The sequence below is a fragment of the Salarias fasciatus genome, chromosome 23, assembly GCF_902148845.1.
Source record: "Salarias fasciatus chromosome 23, fSalaFa1.1, whole genome shotgun sequence".
Classification (NCBI taxonomy): Eukaryota; Metazoa; Chordata; class Actinopteri; order Blenniiformes; family Blenniidae; genus Salarias; species Salarias fasciatus.
Genome location: NC_043766.1, coordinates 29170080 through 29192896, shown reverse-complemented (window position 1 = coordinate 29192896; position 22817 = coordinate 29170080).

The window sequence follows — 22817 nt, the reverse complement described above, 5'->3', positions numbered from 1 at the left end:
GAAATGCTGGAAACGATGTACTTACCACACCAGCTCACAAGTTGGTATTGTTGGTTGGCTTTGTAATGAAACCACACACACATGCTTCCAGAGAACAACACACTATGGATTTGAACAATTAACAAGAGCGCACAGTCATTGGTATGGACTGATGACAAACTAAACACTACTCGTCGTGACTCTTAACTTTAAGTCGTGCTTTTTGTTATCAGCCATTTTTGTATGAGCAACATTTTTAAGCAGTGGTGGTGTGCATGCAGAGCAGCAGCATTTTTACCTTCGGCTTTGTACGGGGTCAGAGCATTTTAGAAAGTTCTACCTTAAGAGCCATTTTCAAAATGTTGTAGAATGAAAGTTGTTTTTTTTTTTTTCATTCATTTTGGTTGTCAAGTAAATAAGGTTTAAGGCTCTGTTTCATGAGATTGGTATACTTGAAACAGCATTAGTCCACACTTTGTTCAAGTTAATCATGCAGTGATTGAGAAGAAGCAGTTTTACTGGAGTAGCTAATAAACGAGCCAGTAATGTCTCAAACATGGAGGATTCTAATCTAATCTAATCTAATATCTAATTTGTCTGCAAACAAAACCTGTGGCAAGCCAGCTGCGGAAATGGCTCCATCATGGTCATTTCAGATATTTAAATCTCTGTTATTATTACTCTGAGTCTGTAACTAAAGTGTATAGGCATAATTTAGAAATAATAGCAGTCACTCAAAGAGTTGTACTGTTTTAGGCATTTGTATTGCATTAAGTAGATTACTGGCAGGTCTATTAACCACTGATGCCACTGGCTTTAGTATTATGCAGCTGTAAATAATGAGATGAATGTTGAACATGCTCACCTCTGATCTCCTGTAGTGTGGTTATATTATGTAATGAGTGCAAGTTGTTTTGCTTGTAGCTGATGTTTAATGTTATTCTTTGTTTAATATCTGCAAAATTGCAGTGATGTCAGCCAGTGAACAGTGATGACAGTATCAGGTGTTATTTTCACCGCCTGCTGTCCTGTCTGTTCTTTTGCAGTTGCCATGTTTCGTGGAAAACAACATTACAAACACTTGAGGCTGCATCTTGAATATACCAAGTGTAATAATAACTGCGGCAACTCCAGTAAAAGCAAAGTAGACTTACAGATCTTTTTCAAAGTTGCTAAAAATATACACAACCCTGAACCATGCATGCATTTTCAGACTTGGGCCTCTTTTACATTGCAATGTATTCAATTTATTTATTTTTTTTTTAATTGCTGCTACTGAGCATGTGCACCACAACTGGAGTAAAGAGCTTCTCTTGCCATACCAAGTCGATGGACAATAACAACAGTGCCGCCCTGAAGACTGTCTACACTGTTCTCCTCAGGGTTGGCAGGTTTATAGCTGACAGGCACCTGTTATTGCAGGCCAACTTCATCATCTATATCCATACACTCGCTATTATTAAAGCTAGGGTTGGCGATCTTGGAAAACTAGCATGTATTCGAATGTAGCATCTCCCCAAGGCTCCGCCCAGCTCCTGCCCAGCTCCCACCCCATTATGGGAAGCACCCGCTTACATGCACAAGCACCGCTGTTACAGTACTAACCTGTCCTCAGCGCTTCGTTTCTTCGTTTTTCTTTATTTGCACTACGCCAAGTTATGGTGCACTCAACGGTAAGTAAACCCCCAAAACATTGTTCTCCGCCATTCTGCAACGACGCTCCGTCCTTCTCAGCTTGGCAACGCGCGCACTGAACCAGGGCCAGTGCACGCCACTGAAATGTACACGCAGGGGGCAGGTTGAATGACGAAGGGATTTGATTGGTTTACAACCAAGGTGTCCCGGAAAGACTATTGGTTGCTGTTTTTTCCTGTTTTACTCCTGCTGTAGATAGCGGATATTTTCCGCTCTACTTTAAGAACACACCATGAATTGCTTCCTGTCGGGTCATAAAGATCATTTTAACCAGTATTTTAAAAAAAATGTATCTCATTCAGATCGCCAACCCTAGCTTTAATGTTTATGACACTTTTAAAGGATGAATACAAGTACCAGTAGTAACCTTTAGCTTTTAGCTGATGCCAGCTACTGAGTGTAAAGTGTTTCCCCACTTTGTTTTCACTTGAAAGACTGTCAAATAAACGGGTCCTTAGAGTCCATGAAAAAAAAATGCAAACTGTAGTTGGGTAGGATGACTGGAAATATTACTTATTTGTTTCCTTTTTCAGCAACTTTTTTGTTATATTTGACAGCAAAAATGTGAGTGGAAAACTGTGAACCAAGCAGCCCGAAACCATAGTAAGTTTTTTTTTTTTCTTAAACTGAAGTGGATTCCTAGAGATGCTTCAATCACATTAAATGTACCACCACATGGTCAGACTGACCTCGACCTTTGCTCATCAAATTTTAATTAGTTCACCCTCAGGAGAAGCATGAATATGTGCATGAAAAGCATCTCTTTGCTAGACAGAACAGGACAGATGGAAGGATGGACGTCATGAAAACATTATGCCTCCAGCTTTCAGCTGTTGTAGGTTCATTAAAATGTCTGACGTGAAGCATTTCTTCCTCTTAAGTGCTACTGATCACTGACTTCAAGTAGGTATAAAGTTCCATTTTCATTGTCCTCCACAGCTCACTGACATACAGCCATTGTTTTGTATGTCATTTTAAATACCACACACACACACACACACACACACACACACACACACACACACACACACACACACACACACACACACACACAGTAAGAAACAAACGTAACCACTCATGGATAACTGGATCGACTCCATGCTTTCTGCTCACATTTCCTCAAGGATACTTAGTATATTCATGGCCTCTTATCCCCACGTGAATACACATCAGGAATGAAATGAAGCAGACTGAGTGGGCAAAAAAAGAGAGGAGTATTTCCCTTATTTCTTATCAACAGGCAACAATGAGTAGAGCCAATGAACAAATCCTAAACTGTTTCACTTTGAGCAGCAATGAAGCTCTTCAGCTCAGATGCTTGTGTGTCTGGCTTACTTAGCAGCAGATATTAAACATTATTGAATCTTTCCCAAAGACCTGGACTGCGGGGTTTTGAAATTTGATACAGCTGATGAAAGCTGCACAGAAAATTGAAGGAGGGGGAGAAGGGTGGGGGCGGGTAGTCGGGGGGTGCTTCAAATGTTTCAAATCTCCAGGCTGAAATGAATCTGGTTTTTATCAGGTCACCGAAGCATTTCCATAGCAATCACGGAAAAACGGCCTTGAACTGAAATCAAAGCTTCACAGAGGATCAGAGAGCCTCACCAAGAGCAGAACTTTAAAAGAAAAACATTTTGTATAGCCAATATCCACTTCTGAAAGAAAGAAAGAAAGAAAGAAGGAAAGAAAGAAAGAAAGAAAGGAATCCTTTGGACAAAGTATAGATTACACTTAATCTATAGCTTGGTCCTATGAGGTGAATACCATCCATTTTATATATTTATGTGTGTATTGACTGAAAGAGTATGGGATAAGAGGACAGGAGGGAAAGATATTCTGTGTAATTGGTCCAGAGTTGAAAGGAAACGGGTCCAGAAGCAAGCACATGCGATGTTTTAATGAATCAAATGTGATGAAAGGCGTGCACATTTTTTCAAACACATACATATTTTAATTGGAGTTTTCTGAAGTAGCTTTCATCTCCTTTTCTCATTCAAGTCGTTTCATTAGGGTCATATAAAGCTATCCCATAAGGTGTGCTATACTTGGCAGTGATCTGGTTATTAATGTATACGATCATACAGGAAAAAAAAAGGTCCATCATGGCACATGTTTAACCAAAGGTCTCATGTGGCTTTTTTTTTTTTTTTATTCCGTCCTGCAGAAGTGGACAAAAGTAAGCCAAACATGCACCTTGAATCACAACTAAAGTCCTTGCGCATTAATGAAGGGAGTATTATTGAGCTCCTGCACAATTTCTGTCAAAAATGCAAAAATGACTGCAAGTACATGTCATTTGCCTTAAATTGCTCTCTTCTTAAGCAGCCTTTCAATACAGCAACTGCCATTTCGCCATTCATTCAAACAGTGGCTGATAAAGGTGCACAGTGGAGCAGCAGTAATGGCAGAAAATGATTCATTTTCATCAGTATAAGAGCAGGCTCTTTTTTTATTTTAAGAGCTTGAGGAAAATATTCAGCACTTGCTTGTGAAGCGTGATTCCTGTAATGTCACAGTTCAAAATAAATGGAATTGGTCATGCTAAAATCTTCTTTAAACACTAATCTGTGTTGCGGTAAAATGTGCTCTAATTCTACTGAGAGGCATTAGTTTGCAATTACTGCAGCTTGTTGGAGTGGGAGAGGGTTTGTCTGTGCAGCAAAATTGGATGATTTTCAACATTTTGGAAGCCAATGAAAACTTAGTTTCCCTCTGTTGGTGAAAAAAAATCCCATTTAACTGTAGAAGGGAGTTGTTGTTTTTTTCCACATTTCATATTCTTCTGTCTCACTCAAAAATGAATACACAAGGCTTTTCTCTGCTGTTGCATAAACCTCTGATACATTCACAAATAGCACAAACAGATCTGCATATCTGATCCTTTTTTATAGAAGGAATTCATACCTATTGTATTTTAACTCTTCACAATTTTTTTTAAACAGTCAGCAATGCTGCAAAATTTTCCGATGTGACTGCCCTATATTCATCGTTTTCCTATTACTGCATCACACAATGCATGAAAGTCTTTTTTTTTTTTTTGTTTAACCAATTTCAAGATTCATGTTTTGCCTTGTGTTCTTTTTCACCCCTCCTGACCACTAGAAGGCGATGCTGAAAACACGGAATGTTCCTTTCACTCATGCACAGTTCGATTATGTATACCAGCTACATCACTTTGTAACAACTCGCCTGTCTTTTCCAAAATGACGCTGCCGCTATGCTCTATAAGGTCAAGGGGCGGATAAACACCTAACAGCAGGGGCGATTACTGTAACAGACAGACCAGAAACATAAAATTGAGTCCAAACCCGGCATTTATTCTAACAGGAAACCCCCTCCCCCCAAACAGAAAACCAGCAACTGGACGCTCCAGCACTCCTCCTAATAAACTTAACAAAAAATGCCACATAACGTGGTAAGTCATGAAATAACCCTGATATGCTCCTCAATGTCCGACCCCCCCCCCCCCAAAGTTTCCCAAGGTCAGAGGTGCAGCACGTCCCCACAGGAAACCGACTGAGTGGGCCGGTGGCAGATAATTACTCAGTCCTCAGTCCTCTGATCCACGACGCATCTCCTCTCCAGCCCAGTAGCTCCATGGAAGAATAATCCAGGGATTCCAAAAGGGCAACAAAGTTAGAATCCCTTAGGCACATATCCTACTGGCAAAACACTCCACGGCTTTGCTCTTCCAGCAGGTGTCCACAGGTTGCCATGTGACGTCACTGCTTTCCCCCTGGCGTGTGCACCGCACCTCCTTAAATAATGTCCCTGCACCGGATACAAATGTCCAAATCTTGTTTTTCCCCATTTTTTCCACTCACAAGAATGACCACAGTTTATATCACCACAGTGACCCAAGTATATCATATAATATTGCAGCCAAGGACAATTTTTATTCACCCCTGCTGGGTGAAACATGTAGGGACCTACCCCGCCTTTACAACTTGTGATGCCTGGGTGACCCTAGAAAGGTACTGCCTTTTTAAATCTGTCCCTTTCTTTGTCTATGTTCGCACCTCCACCAAAACAGATTTCCTTGTATGGGCTACTGTACTTGGCAATAAACCCATTTCTGATTCTGATTACGTTCTGGTGTCACCCCAGGTTCGACTCCTATTTTCTTCTAGAGTGTAGTTCGCTTACAGCTTGAGGATTACGGGAGGAACCTTTACTCCATCATAAAACTCCATTGCTGGAAGCCTTGTGACCATGTTGGTTGGAGCAGCCAGTTCGCCCTCCAAAGACTGGTACTACCACATTTTTACCTTCACCTTAGATAGATTGACATCACGTCTCCTTCAGGTGAAATTTTCATTCATAACCTCCTGGCACATGGTAAGGTTGAATCTAGTAGTGCTTGTTTGAGTGATAGGGTTACAGTGGCCTCACTCTCTCTGGGCCTTGTTGACGTCCTGGCGGCAAACTGTTAGCAACGTACTTGGTGTTAGCTAGCTGCTGCTTGCAGTCCAACTTAATGGAATGATTCTGGACCGGTTAGCAATGTGGCTGGTGTTGCTAGAGTTACTTGTGAGGCCGTATTGTGCTATTTCCCCAGCTGTCGGGTTATGCTGTGGCCATTAGCCACACAGAGAGCTTTAGTTTTGCCACTGCTGGTGAAGGTTGCTGCGGTGTTTCATTCCTCGGCTTAGTTCGGCTACTTTGGTATGTGGGATTGCTCATTTGGCACAAGGAGTGGGGAAGTGGAGGGAGGGTGGAGAGTGGAGGTGGGCTGGGGGGAGGGTGGAGGAAGGGGGTTGGGGGTTTTTTGGGGAGTTATAATACCCTGGTTCTCAGGGGTACGTGGCTGGAGCCACCCGTCGGGGGTCAGTTCTCTTGGGTGTGATCATGGCCCTCTGCCTGAGTGAGTGGGGTCAACTCCTGAGCTCTTGGAGCCCTGGGCTCTGCCTGCCCTGAGCATCTGGTGCCCTGCAGGGTCCGTGCCCGCCGGTCTTGGTCCCCTGGTCTGGGGCGGGGCCTTCCTCTGGCATGAACGCATGAAGGCCACACAAGAAGACATAAACATAAGCGCAACAAATGTCTCTTTCCTCCTGATGTGCAGACTTACACATCAACAGAAAGGGGCATGTTATTTGTAAATCATACAAAAAAAAAAAGAAAAAAAAAAAAAGAATGATTGAGAGAAAAATTGTGCACATTTTTGATGTGAATCCACACAAATCTGCAAGTTGTCAGATCTGGTAGACACCTTTCCACCCAAATTCAGGGTCTGTTTACATGACGTCCTAAAGTGAAAACTTGTGTTGTAGTTTGGGGGGTCTGTTTACATGACAGTGGTGCTCAGACCCACTGAAAACATCTTTTTTTTTTCAAACGGAATTTAAACTTCTGCTCAAACGTAGCACACACTATGGCTGTTTTAAATAGTTCTTCCGCACATCTACAGATAGATGCACAATAATAATGTTTGCCTCCAGAGTGTCGTGACTGCCAGTCCATGTTCTCATGGGACTTGCTTGTTTGATAGTATAATCATCTGAAATAGCAATCCAACTTGGTTGACTGTCCATATGTGGTTGTGTACTCTCCATTATTGCATCTTCATCTCTGCCTGTGTGTGTGTGTGTGTGTGTGTGTGTGTGTGTGTGTGTGTGTGTGTGTGTGTGTGTGTGTGTGTGTGTGTGTGTGGTTTAATTCCAAAGATGTCACTCATGGCCTGCCATTCTTTGTTTTCAGTGTTTGTCATTGCTGTGCAGATGAAAGCCATTTTCATAATGTTGCTGTTTAAACCTGAATCTTTACTGGAACAATAACACTCATTGGGATTTTGATTTGTTGATTTTTTTGACCTGGGTTGACCACTGCCCATGAGAACCGTGTGTTTTCGACCTTGGTGTGTAGCTGGTACTGGAGGGCCGACTGCGGGGTCAGGCGAGATCTGACTTAGAACTGCTGCAAGTTCCCATGCTGTGTAACCAGATTAAATAAAATAAAATATTACAACAGTGATTTAGTACACAAAAACACACACATTCTCATCAGACAGACAAGTTTTCTTGGCAGTATTGAAATCGCCAGTTAGTATTTCATAACCAAGTTAAAACCTTGGCTATGGTCCAATATGGTATTATATTCTGGAGAATCCCTCACTGGGTGAAATGACACAGAAGAAACTAAGTACTGTTGCAAAATACTCTAATTGGAAAAGACAGGTGCTTCAGTGATTCATTTCCTATCTCCGTTACCACAGGATAAGCTGGACCTCCTTTTGAGTAGAGGAAACGAGATAATGCTGCTCCTTAATTCCATGCGGTGAAAGTATTTCCAGCAAAACACACACACACACACACACACACACACACACACACACACGTGCGCGCGCGCATATGCGCATTTCAGAATTAAAAAATCAGGTTTCTACAGCCTGCATCAGTGATAACAACATCAAAGCTCAAGTCAACATTTCAAGGTGTGTAGATGACTGAGGTGTGTAGTTGTGTTGATATAATATGCATGAGCTCATTAGATCATCAGCATGGTATCCATAACACATGGATCTGTCTTTCAAGAACAAAGAGAAATGAGACATGTCTAATCAGATGATGTTTTTTTAATCCAGCATGATTAAAACCTAAATATGAGGATGCATAAAGTAATAAAGTAATAAATATGTAAACCTAACAACATTTATGCCCATTCTGCATTGACACATTCATGTAAAGTGGTATTTATATTGATGAATATGATAGGAAACAGTGTACTGGAAAAAACACCCCCTCTGTCTCTTTGTAGGAAAGGTGTTTCAACCGCTTGTATCCAGGATCTCATTCTTGAGAACTGAAGTTCATTGCCACACTCGGTAAGTCTCGCCGCTTGTGTGAAAGTATGCTTTATTGCATATGAGGGCCTGAAATGACAGTAGAATTACAGCAGCTAACTGCTGATTGGGTTAACTCTAGATGCTAATGGAACTAGTAAAGTTGAACCCCATGTGATTTAAAAATGAACCCTGTTTTTCGTTTTAAATCTCTGAAGTGTGTTGCTCTGTGACGTGGATATTTGTAGCCCCAAGCAAAGGACACGCTACTATCACAATCAAGTTCTTCCAAAGAAACAAACAAACAAAAAAAACAAGTACTAAGTACTACGACATCCTCCATCAGGACCTGAGGGAAAGGGTCTGAACTCACTGCTGTCACTGGGTGCGTTTACATGCAGTCAATAACCCTTTCTTAACCAGAATATTAGCAATAACCCGGTTGCGCACAGCCATGTAAACACGTGCAAAAACCTGAATATGCTCATATTCCGGTTTTTAAAAACCTGAATATTACCCCTGGGTTACTCCTTTTCTAACCTGAATTTCTGGTCATATAAACGCGTATCGGAATATCCCGGTCAAAAGGGACATGGAATACTGCTCTGCGCATGTTCTACCCGCAAGGAATCTCAGTCATTTGAGTCCAGGAACTACTTGTGACACAGTTTAACTGCTACTAAGTAAATAAAATGTGCCAAAACGATCATTCAGTTCTTCTCTTTTACTGAAAAAAATGGTGCATCGCATTATTAAACATATTACCACGTCTCGCTGGCTTACTTTTTTTCTAACAACATGCAGAGAGAGCCTGCAGCGCCCTTCTTCCTCTGTGGTGTCTGGGTAAAATAAGGTTGAACATGCAAACAGCACACCTAGTGGCATAAAGTGCAAATGCAGTCATGGCGTCATCTGTGCTCCGCGGTTTGAATGGGGATATCCCTGATCATGTAAACAGGAGTAACTCTGTCTGTTTAAGCATGTAAACGGGTTATTCCAAATGATTCAGATACCGGAATATCGACCTTAACCTGAATATTGAGTGCATGTAAACGTAGTCACTGTCATCTTAAAGGCACATTTTTCTCCCTCAAAAGTGTTCATTTACTGCAAATAACATGTTTTAATTCAAAATACATACAGTAGTGCAGATCTTTTTTCTTAGATGTTGATATACCTCAGCTTTTCATTTACCTAAACTAAAAATATAATTTTTTAACAAAACGGAAGATTATACATTGAATGCAGGTGGGAGAAAATAACTTAGTTTTATTGTACTCAGTCTTAATTCTTTCATAATTTGTTTTATAATCTACACTTTTTTCTTTCTTTCATTTTCTTTCACATAATTATTTTTCAACTTATACAGTTTACATGGAAACACACAACAACATTTAGATAAGTCTATTTTTATGATCAAACTGTGGAACAAGGTTTGATTCTGAGACCTCTGCCTGTATGATTTAAAGGGTCTATGTATTTTTTCTTAGATGGTGTGCCTTTGTGTTTTCTTGTTGTAGACTATTTCAATTCGTTGTAAAAGAAAGCATTTAAACCAAATTACACACAAATGAAACAAACTGAAAAAAAAACAATCAACAACATTTCTTCCACTGTTCTAATGAAAAATTCCCAATAATTTGTAACAGAATAAAAAAACATCCACATTTTCCAAGCAGAGTGCATGAGTGTTTACTGCGACTGATGGAGCAGAGATAAACAAATGTTAACATCGTGTTAGGAGTTTCACATCTGTGTCTGTGCACTCGGGATGACACATATAGTCTCCGGCTACATGCTGAGGTCGCCTTTGCACAAGTGTCGCACATTGTCCCCACCTCACCCCATTTGTTTCTGACAGATTGACAAAGAGGAGCATGTGCGTGCGTGCGTGTGTGCGTGCGTGTGTGCATGCGTACGTGCGTCTGTGCGTGCGTGTGTGCCAAGCTGTGCCGCGGGGCTGAGGCGGAGGTGTTGATCAGTGAACTGAAGCTCTGTGACTCATCTCTGACTACGACTAGCTTTTGTGAACCGTGTACAGTGACTTTCCCCTCAGATCCAGAGATAGCTATCAGCACGGGTGAGTCGGCACGCAATCCCCATCACTGCTAGGTTAGTGGGAGTAATGGCCTGGACATGGGATGAATATTGTGCCCAGTGAAATAATCCGGAGCTGAAGGGACTTTCACCAGAGCAGCTAAACTCCTCACAAATCTGTAATCTTTTTTAATCCAAAGGGTTTTCTGATTGGATGAGTTCAGCACTGCACATCATGTCATTATTTGGTAGAAACAAAAACACAAAACATCAGTGCTGCAATATGGGCCTTTTTCATCGGTGATGGTCCGTTACACGAGTGTTTTCCAACCTTTTTTGAGCTACTGTATATTTTTTCTTTGAAAAAATTCACAAGGTACATTATCAGCTGAGAATGTAAAATACTGAATCTCTGTAGCCTGCATTAACAATATACAGTCATTTCTGTCCAAGAGTCTTGAACGGAAATCAAATAAACACAAAGAAAAAGGTGTTTTATGATCTCTTGTAGTCTTTCAAATAAAGAAAGAATAGATTTGGCAATCAATAACATGCAGTCATTTGTATCAAAGCGCCTTCAATTTCAATTAAAAAAAAAAAAAAAGCAGAAAAGTACAAGTATTTTATGATATTTCATATTTCTACTCACCGGGGGTGAAAGTATTACATTTTGATGACACAACATTGGAGATGAGTGAAAACTGTGAAATTTATTTGTGTTTAAGAGCTGCATATACATGTAGATGCAATTACAAATAATTAAAAACAGTATCTTATACCTCTGGCCGCAGAGCAGATTTAGAAAAACTCTGTCAATGCGTTTGAATATAAAGAGGGAGACACGGAGGTTTATGCCACAGTATGTGTCAGAAGTGCCATCTGTGTGCGACCTGCTGTGATGAAAATGGAAATAGTGAAAATAGAGTTTATGTTTGTGTTTGTGCAAGCACTTTTGGCTTTATTGTGTTTTCATTCACAAATGTTGTGTTGTGTTGAGGAGCAGAGGAGAAAGAGTGCTCAGATGCTTTGTGGCACACGTTGGCCGTCCCAAGCACAGAAGCTGTTTTGGTGAACAGCAGTGTAGTTTTCCGTGTAGCCTTCACCTGAAGCAGAATCCGACGGTGCCATAAGACTTCTTCTCAGCCCTGCCACATATCTCTCTTCAGCTCTCTCACTGTTGACAGCTGACCACATGCTCCCACTCACTCCTTTTTCTTTTATTTGTGATTCCACTGTTGCCACCAGAAAATACCATTTGCCTGCCTCCACCTCCACCATAAGCAAGTGGTGGTGGTACTGACGCACAGCATGTTACATACTGCATTTGAATTTACTGTTTTTCCCTCTGTCCACAAGCGGGTGCAGGAAACCATAGGAGCCCTTGTGAATCTATGGCCATTTCTCAATTCTTAGCATGCAAATGCGAACCTGAGTACTTGATGAGAACACACTTGGCAGTCATGCTTCCGAGTACAGACTTGCGACTAGGCGATAACGCATCAAGTTTTACACTTGGAACATTAGTGTACTTGATGACATCATTGTGTATTTACAACACCAATATCTATTTGCTTTCATATCATCCACATATTAAAATCTGAATAAAAAGCAACAGAAGATGAGTGTTCATAGCGGGGCCCAGGAAAAATTTGTAGAAAATAGTAGTTTGTGTGAAAAGATTTTGTGTGGCAAGTCACTATATGAAACACTGGGAAAAGGGTTAAAATGGACTAAAAATAATTACTTATTTTGCCATAGAAATGCTGTGCAGTGTTAGTCTACCTGCCCTCATACAGCCTTTCGATTACTGTTTATCTATTTGGAGCTAAGCTAAGAATAAAAGCAGGAGATCAAATGTTTTCTACAAATACAATTATTTTACTGAAAACTTTTGGTGTATATTACATGCATTTACCAGTATTCCACATATGTACTAGCCTTTTGTCATCTGTCTGGTCATGTTTTCATGATGTACTGTACTACATTAGTCTAATATATTTAAACACGTCATCAGCACTAGCCATCGCTATTTTGAGTAAATACATAAAGTGGTTACACTGTCGAGTAAAGAGAGACATCAAGCATTCTCAACAAAGAAAGTCAGGGTAACACTTTACTTGAAGCCCCTCTTTATAACACATTATAAGTAGTTATAAACACTAATACATGATCACAATGCTTTATAACTCACTATACAGCAGTATACAGCATAGGATTAAGGTTAGGGTTAGGGTTAGGGTTAGGGTTAGGGTTTGGTCCTGGCATTGTGATCATCTATGAATGTTTATAACTACAGCTACACATGTTATAATGGCATTATAATGCTTTATGAATGTACTTATAATGTGTTATGCAGGGGGGCTTCAAGTAAAGTGTTACCAAAGTCAGTATTTAAAACAAACTGTATTTAAAAACTTCAACACAAACTTCAACAGTAAAAGAACAAATAAGTTAGAAACATCATAAACTTTAAAAAAAAATACATGGTTTTAAAAATTGTACAGTTCTTTCTTTTATTTACCAACAACAACAACAACACTATACAGAGGTCAATGATAAGGAGTTAATCCTAATCACTTTCTTTTCTGGAGGTGATGTGACTCCAGTCTTCACGGTTTCCAGGGAGAGCATTGTTATATTGATACAAATGCTACTCCAGGAAAAAGCTCCTCCACAGTGTTGTGGATGAACATCATCACAGAGTGATCCACTTCCCCAGGCAGGAGGAGATGGGGGACACTCGAGCTTTGTGCTCCTGGCCACCAGGCATGTCTCCATCCTCCTGGAGACATTGATGGAGCCATGTCAGAATTATTCCTTCTGCAGAGCCACAGAAACATCTGCTACCTAAACAGGGAAGTTTTCCCCTCCATCATACTGCAGGTGTTTGTGACGCCAAAGGGAGGTTTATTGGTGTTTGTATTGTCAACCTATGATCTGTGCATGAGTCCTTGTCCTGGTCAGATCCCCCACGAATCCGGTAGCCCTGTATCCAGCAGGTGGGTGACGGTAAATACTCAGACCTGAACCAGCTAGTGCTGTATCCACCAGCTAGCTGGGTGCCTTCTGTTGGGTGGAGGTGGCAGCACCCAGTTGCCTTTATGACACTGGGCTCTAACTTCGTCGACTGCGCCGAATCCGCCCGCTGTCAGCGGAGCGCAAAGTGCGCCGTCGGCGGATAAAGTCAGTGGGGCGTGTCCAGAAAATTGTCCTAATTTCGTGAACCAGGCGCAGTCACGCCTCCATCCCGCCCACTGGCGCAGGTGGCACAAGAGGGAGGAGAGAAAGTGGGTTTAACCCAGCTGAGAGTAATTTGACCAATCAAATGAACACCTCTCCTTTTTTTCAAATGCACTGCAGCAAAGGACACTGCTTCATTAACATGGTGAAATACATTTTATTTCCTGGCCTAAACCATAGTGACTAAACCATAGTGAAGCAACAATGTATATGAAGGTATTTTAAAATAAATAATCTCTTGAAGAGCTTGGGGAACCAGACAAATGAAATAACAATGCAGACACATTTACAAGCTAATACTTCTTTCAGAGCGCCGATCGGCTCCGCCGAGGTCTTTACATACAGTGCGTGCTTTTACGCACGGCACTATTTATTCACAAAGAAAGACAAGGCAAACTAACAGGTGCATGGCTGTAGCAAATGCATCGTGACAAGATGCAAGATCAATAAAACACACTACCGTGTTTTGGTCCGATGGTGTGAAATAACTTCTGACATCGTGTGGGTTTCCTCCTCAAAATCACAGGTAGAAATGATGATTCACCTGCTTTTTACGCTGTTCAACGCATGCATATACAGCCGTGCGGGATCCACATAGTTTCCGCGCCTGCAATATGTTCATTTTATTTTTTTAATCAGATCAATCAACTGAATGAAGCCGCTGTATTGCGTGGAGTGTGTTGGTCAGCTCTAGTGACAAACGGACTGGTTGTCCATATGAAGGATTTTCTTTAAACCGGTTCAAAATGACCTGAGAGATCTTCCGAGCACAAAATAGAGACTGTTCATGCATGAATGAGGCGACGCAAAGCGGAGAGTCCCTCATTTTCGACTCATTCATGATGACAGAGTTGGTGTCACAGCTCTGTAGAGACAGCGTATCCTGCTCTGGGCCCGGCCGAATTGTACATTGATCCACTTGAAACCATTTTCGCGTGTGGTTTGTTTTTCTTTTGTCTTTTCTTTCTTTCTTTCTCTTTTTTTTTTTTGTGTGTTTTTTTTTTTTTGTTGGTTCTTTGCCTGTGGAAGATCGACAGCGGTCGAAACCTAGCGCGAAAATAAGATAAATAAACAAAATATTAAGTCAAGAGGATCAGCAAACATTTTAATGCCTCATGTCTGCTTTATCAATGCCTCAAATCAGGTTTAAAAATTTATTTAACTTTTTACAGTGCGCATTTGCGCAGCGTACCTCTCACTGACACTCCGCGCACTTATGTCCCTGATAAACACGCACACACACACCAACACACATAAAAAAGTTGTATTATTAACCGTCAATAATAATCAAAAGCATATTAAAATGAGTAAAATAAGTCTCCCCGGCTGCGCACCAGGACGGACACCTTCCCACACGGTACCGTCCTGACTCTGCTCATTTGATTCTGGGACTACAGGCTTGACAGGACAAAGGTTTTTATTTAGAAAATATGTTCATTCTAAAATTAATTTTTGGAAACGAAAAATACATGGTTTGCTGCACTTTGATGGAGAATATAATATTTTACCTGAATCTGTAATTGGCACCCCTGGAGTCGCTGGGCCAGTGCTCCTGCTGTCAACTACCGTGTTCACTGTTGTGTTTAATTTTAATACATTAGTTGTTGTTTTTTTACACCATTTTATGTTATAATTATTTAGTTGTAAACTGACAGTAGCCTACAGTAATTCTCTATACCTGGAGGTGACGCGTGAGCGCTTCATGCGCCACTGCGGGTTCTGCGCTGGACTGTACAGCAGCCGGAGGTCGATCGGGTATTTTTGGGGCAGGATTAAATTTGTTTCGCTGTTTGGCGCGTGCCTGTTCTGACTCTGATTCAGAACGTTCCTCCTCTTCACTCCAGTCAAGATCGCTGATGTCCGACACGTCTCCGCCATCCGACTCCCCCTCACTGACCTCCTGTATCATTGCTAAAGCTTCTTCCACCTTATATCTCTTATTTATGCCTGTTTTTATTGTCTTTCTTTTGGGATTTGCTTGATATTTTTGGCCGTCTGTCTGATTGTCTGCTGTCAGAGCTAGCTCCCTGTTCAGATGCGCGCATCAACCAAAACAAATCAATAGCAGAAAAAAAAAAAGCCCCATGAAGTGCGTCTTTTTTTATCAGCAGTCTGTGAGACCACTGTTGGCCTTTGGAGGTATAAATGCTTTGTAATATTATTTGTGTCATTGTTAGGACCTTATTTGCTTCAGAAAAACATACAAGACACATATTTAGGAAAAGTCAAAGAATTAGAGGACAGGGGAATTATTTTAACAGATTTATTTGAATTCCAAAAACCCAAACCAGACCATTTTGGATGTTCTAGTGCTAAAGAAGATAATAAAAACAATTATGTGCTTCATGAGTGATTCTGTGTATCTTTCATGACACTGACAAGCTGTCAGTATCATCAGATCCTCCGCTCCCCAGCCTGCTCACACCTTCTGCACTAAACTCTCACTGCGCCCAGCTGATTCTGTCGAGCCCTCCCCCTGGTGCGCCGCCACGCCCATCTCGGCGCAAGTGCAGCAGACCGGTCAGAAACCCTCTTCTGCGCCTGTCGAAAATAGGAATGCGCTGCCTCCGCCGCTGATCATCGCCAAGTTGCGCCGTCAAATTAGAGCCCACTGTGTTGACGACCTGTTGCAAGTAAGAAAGCTTTATCTCAAGAATCACAAACATAAACACTATGGATACACAATGAATGCTTACCATGATAACATCACAATAAATAAATCACAGGAAGCATCTCTGGTGTAATTTAAAGCTAAGAAACAGGTCAAATACCTTGGATTTGGCCTTCAGGTTATGCCTTTTTTTTTTTTTTAGCTTGGCTGTCACATCCAACCCTGAGGGGATCACAAAATCTCTGAAGAGGACATAAAAACAAAAACAGTCATCCACAACCAACTCAAAAAGTTATTCATGCGTGCATTAATTCAAGCATTTAAAAACAAAACTCACTCCATCCACATCTGGCTGCAGATCACCACTGGATCAGGTTCTGTTTCCTCAGTAGTCCCTTGATTGAAATAGTGCACGGTGCTGTTTTGAATGGCAAAAAATTCACCAAGAATAGCAAGTAGAGGACATTCACACCATTGAGACTAAACTTTATGGTCAATAGTAACATTACCCGCTCATGAAGAAGCAGACTTAAACATGAATTGTTTCTTTAGCCTAACAGATTTACTCAGAAACAGATTAAAATTGACCCAGACACTGCTGGATTCAAACAAAACGATCCATAACTCATGTTTAACCACAGCAGAGAGTCACAGCCAGCTGCAGCCGGCATGAAGCTGACCACCGGGTCATCTCGGTCCACCGTCCAGCACACAAATGTCTGAATTTGCTGGAATAAATTTACAAGTAAACTTGATGTTGAGAGATTGACCCCAAAATAACATTCTAATCTACTATATTCTCAACTAAAACACTCGTTTTGAACAGAACACTATGTTCTGTTAAATAGAAATGCTAATATTTCAGAGTTTTTTTACTCACCATTGTGTGTTTGCTCCTCCACATTTCTTGCCAAATGCATTCTGGGTCATTTAGTATCCCGAGTCTACACAAGTCTGCTCCTGATGCAGACTCGATAAAGTTTGTGGAGCTAGTCCACATCCGGGTATTTCATGTGTACACGGTGAGATGCATACTTTGAATTGGATCACTTGGTCTCCGACTGATGACGTTTCACAATTACGTGAATACGCAAGTACGGCAGGTATGCGTATTGACAAACAGGCTATGACTACCATCTGATTATGCAACACTGTACATGCACTTCTATGGAGTGCACGGTGCATCTCCTTCAGTGATTGCGCCCTGGACACTTGGCCACATTGACCAAAACAAAAACCACCCCGGTTCCACGTTTTGACGACTGAGCGTACAGGAACGCACCGGGCTCTCTCCAAGGGGAGGGGAATAGAAGAGCTGACCGGCCAAGGCTCCGTCCAGTAGGGACTAAAACAACACAGATAGTTCAGAAATAATTCAGAATGAGTTAAAAGACATTTTTAAACAGATATAGCAGTTTTCAAGACTGCACATTACTAGTGGATCTATTTCAGACCAACAGTGCAGTGATGACTGGTTCTGAATGAGGATTTTACAACAGGCAGCCACTCTCCCATCTTCCTGATACTGCGTACTGCCAGTCAATCTTTTAGTGGTACGCAGTATCGTACCGGAGCGTACCAGCTTGCTTTCACCCCTGGTACTCACTCAGTGCGGGGCTTGGTAGTTCTTGTGGTTTTTCTCTTAAAAGTTGCCAGTTTCTTCATGTGTTCACACAGATTAACAACAAAGCCCACATTCCTGTTTTGGAAAAAAAAAAGGGAGTTTTGTTTGGAGATGGCATTTAAGCTTACTTGAGACCACAGCACTGTTGTATAATTTTTCACCACACACCAAGCACAAAACATTTGGTGTCATTGCATCCTTGGTCAATGTAAATGAAGAGCAGTTTTTGCTGTGTTACCTTCAAACTAGAAACTTTGCTTGAGGCCACCATCTTTGCTTTCTTTTTTGCCTCAGTCATGAGACAGCTCACTTGAAAATGGCATATTATTTGCAGATAATAATTAATTCAGTTTCAAAAAATGTTATTAGCTCAGTTAGGTGAAATTGGATCATTTCCACTGGAAATATCTCATGGCACATGAGTGTACCACTGCACAGTGGTTGTAAAACACCGAGCTACACATTATGTTTACAGAGTTGTACAAACTGACGAAGCAAAGAGAGCTTTTGTGGTTGTCATCCAGGAGGAGAAATTAGATAGCACTATGGCTGAAATATTAACTAACTAATTGACTCACTTTAATGGAGAAAAGACCTGGTTAAAGGAAATCAATAATGAAAGCCGGAAAAACAAGAGAATGAGAACTGAATGTACCAGCCTCAGTTTGCGTGCAGACTTGGAATGAGCTTGAGGAAGGATTAAAAAATATCACAGTCCATCTCCTTGTTCAAGAAAAAAATAAATCGATAAAAAAGACCCTCATAAAGCTATTATCAAGATATCTGTAACTTCCTGATGATATTGCAAATCTTGTCTATAGGTCATGCCTCACTGTTGTTTGTCTTGTATTCTATTTATTTATTCACACTATCGTTTATTTAAGCTAGCATTAAAGTCTACAATCTGATGTAATCATCATGCTGAGACTGTTTGTTTGTGTGTGTATTTATGTTATCGCAGTAAACGATGTGTGGCTGTTACCACTTTGTTTATCAGGAACTGCCCCCCTCCCCCACTCCACTTATTACAGAAGCTTGACCTTTTTTACACGTTATGTATGCATATTGTGTATAATGCACTTTATCTACACTTTATTTAATTTGATCCAATTCAGTTCAGTTTAATTTGTACAATGCCAAATATAACACTGCGATTCAATAACATTCTCACAGAGAAAAACCAACAAGTCCTTATGAGCAAACAGGCGACAGTAGAAAGGACAAACCGCTTTCTGCTGTTCCAGCTGGGATTAGGGAACAGGAGAAAAAAGGATTGGACAGACAGGCAGAATGCAGGACGGTAAGTTGAGTGAGATGGCAAAACATCATGAGTAAGAAAGAGTTCTTACTCATGTTAGTGAGAAAGAAAAGAAGCTCAGAGCAGTAAATGTCTCCCAGCAGTCTAAACCTATGCCAGCATCACTGGTGAATGGTTCAGAGTGGTCTGAACCAGTCATAACTTTAAACCTCAATGAATAGAGTCTTAAAGGGATACTTCAACATTTTGGCAAATTGGCCCATTTATTTATCGCAATTCCTTATGCCACATTCATACCGGCAGCGAGTAGCGTGGCAAGATTTGCGCGATTCGCCCCTGGTTGGCCGCGTGTGCATTTTGTGAACCAACAGCGGCGGCCGCTGACTTCGCTTCTCTGTGGCCGGCGGTCTGCTTTATTTGCTTGATAAAGCCCGGCAATGTTGTCGTTGCGAGTCCAGGCAACGGCTTCATAATATTTTGCAGAGGTGTTCAGAGTATGGTGAGTTTCACCATTTACTCCAGGAGCTGCACCAGGATGAAGGACGCTTTCAGCGGTACTTCCGTCTTTCCCGGGCCCAGTTTGACGAGCTGCTGTCCTGCATAGGCGCTTTATTCCACCGGGGACCCGACCTCTGAGTGAACTCACTGTTTAACTAACAGTAAATACTGTTTCACCACAATCTCTTTACTCAGTTTACCCGGGACCCGACCTCCTCACTAATCTTCCTCTAAGCAAGCTCCTTTTTATTCCTATCCCGATAAAAAGACGACGATGGGAGCTCAGGGCGAGCGCAGACCGCTGTGATCAGTTTCTCATCCATTTCTGGTGTTTCCCGGGGGCTCCGGTACATCATAAACAACGTCATATAGAGCGGCTCTGTGATTGGTTCGCCACTCGCGAATTCGCTCAAAAGTTCAACTTGCCCAACTTTCAGAATCACGCGGTTCGCGAGAGTAGAATTCGCAGTAGAGTAGAGTAGAGTAGAGTAGAACACCAGCAAATAATATTGTAGCGTTACGACATTGAAGCAAATACTGGGAACAACTTTTTCTTTTGAAATCACTACGCCCAGACGCCATGTTTAGTAAGTAGTTCTGTCTTAACAATCTTCGCATAAACAACTCAATCTGGTAATTTTGCATCAACATTTCACAGCGTAGTGAATGTGCAGATTATAACGTGTCCACCAAAGTGTTTTGGGATTGTTGGATTTTGTATTTGATGAGTTTGACGAGGGGGAACAAAAATACCGCCCACTTCCATTGTGTCCGTCCCGAAAACCTTCCCCGACTCACCTGAATAAACAATAGCTCGCCCTCACAAAAAAAGTAAGTATACTGTTCGAAATGACTAAAGAATTGCGCTAAATGGGCCAATTTGCCAAAATGTTGAAGTATCCCTGTGCTATTGATGAGCTCTAAAACCTGACTGAAAAGACTCAAATACATTATTTGAACACAAGTTTTCATGACCATGCCCACAATTTAGAGATGCAACACCCTTGCTGGTTACAACTGCATGTATTTACTATATAAACATGAAAATAAACAATGATCCAGTATTGACTGGCATGGAAATTCAGACATATACTTGTTAAAGCCTTCCATCACTGTATGAAACAGGGGAAATGATTCTTAGACCCAAACACCGGCCACTTAGCACCGATACCATCCACCAGCAGTCCACACATCGAGTGGAGAAAACACCAACATTGGTCCATAAGAAAACAGAAGTGAAGTTTAGCGCTAAGTCTAACCTCCAATTTGCACCGGCCGCAGAAGCGGTGTGGTGCGGCTGCATCAATGTCATGCAGCAGGAGCCATAAAGAGTAGCCATCCACCATGGATGACAAACTTTTTTATTGTAGAAGTTGAGAAATGGATTTGGTATGATTATGTTGTCTATGTATGTTGTTGAGAGCGTTGTTTCGGTGGGTGAACTCTAATGAGATAATACAGTTCCCAATGATCCTGAGATCTCACGATGAGTCCCTCCTCTGAGACTCCACAGCTCATGTGTCCAGTTGAGAATGATAAAGCTCCACTGTGGAGAACCACAATGCTGCCGCATCTAGTGTAAAATGGGGGTTAAGGTTAGCACACGTAGAATGCCACTACAGTGATCCTATTGGCCAAACATCCACTCACTGGAAAAAAAAAATGGACTAGCTCAGGTTGGACTTAACATCAAAATGGGAGGTGAAAGGTATACTTGTTTTAATGGAGACCTGGCTCTCAGATACGACCACGGCTATGAGCCTAGAGTGGCAAACTACTCACTAGGCAGACAGGAGCATCACTCTCAGTGGAAAAACATGGGGAGGAGTCATCATTATGTATACAAATAGCACATGATGTACAGACTCAAAATGGCAGTCAAATATCAACCCGGTTGACTCCCAAGAGAAATGACATCCAATTCCACAGTAAGTCTAAGTCTACGTTGCAACAGACATAGAAATCAAAGTTCTAACGAACACACTGCCACTACAGAAATAATCTGCAACCATCTAACCCAAGGGATGTCTTGACTGTTGCTGGGGACTTTACCAGTCAAACCAAACAAGAAAGTTGTACTCCACTTTAACCAACATGTGGATTTCACAAGTCAAGGACTGAACACACTGGACCATGTCTACAGTAACATCAGAAATAGCATTCAAAGCAGGCCCTTGGCCCCACTACAGCTCATCAGGCCATATTTCTGATATGCTAACACCAGCATACAGAACTCTGCTCACCAGGAAAAAACTACCTTTAAAGCGGGAGAAATGTTGGCCAGAGGGAGCTATAAGAGCACTGCAGGGCTGCTTTGAGTGCACTGACTGGTCTGTGTTCCCAGAGGCAGCCACCACTGACTAGAAGATAGACACTGATGTGCATGCAGAGGTTGAGTCCAGCAACATTAATAAATACATAGATGATGTCTGCACCAGCAAGACCGTCACTGTTAGGGCAAATGAGAAACCATGGATGACTGCTAAGGTGCAAATCTTGCTGAGAGCAAGAGATACAGCATTCAAATCCAGAGACACAGGACCAAATGATATGGTGTGTACCCAAACGATGTGCGCACCTCCCTGCACCAAGCTATAGTGCCAATAATTTGTCAAAACCTCAATAATCATCCCAGTCCCAAAAAACCTACAGTCAATGTGTATGACTTTTGCCCTGTAAGCAACAACACCCATCATAATAAAATGCTTCAAAAGGCAGATCAAGGATCGCATCACCTCTGTCCTACTCCCTAACCTGACCCACTCCAATTTGATAACTGGCCTAACCCCTCCACAGAGGATGCCATATTCACTGCACATCACCTGCCCCTGGAACATCTGAAGAACAAGGAAGCTCCAAGTTTACTTCATGGACACTGCAGATGTGCGCACATCAAATTTCTGGGGGTGAATGTGACTAACAACCCCATCGGGTTTCTGCATACCACCTCCATCACAAAGAAAGCTAATCAGCACCTGGTCTTCCTGTGGAGGGTAAAGAGGGTTCATCTGATCACATCAGTCCTTACCACTTTTTACAGAGGAACCGTAGAAGGTGTCCTAAGCAGTAGTGTTCATTTGTGGCATGAGAACAACAG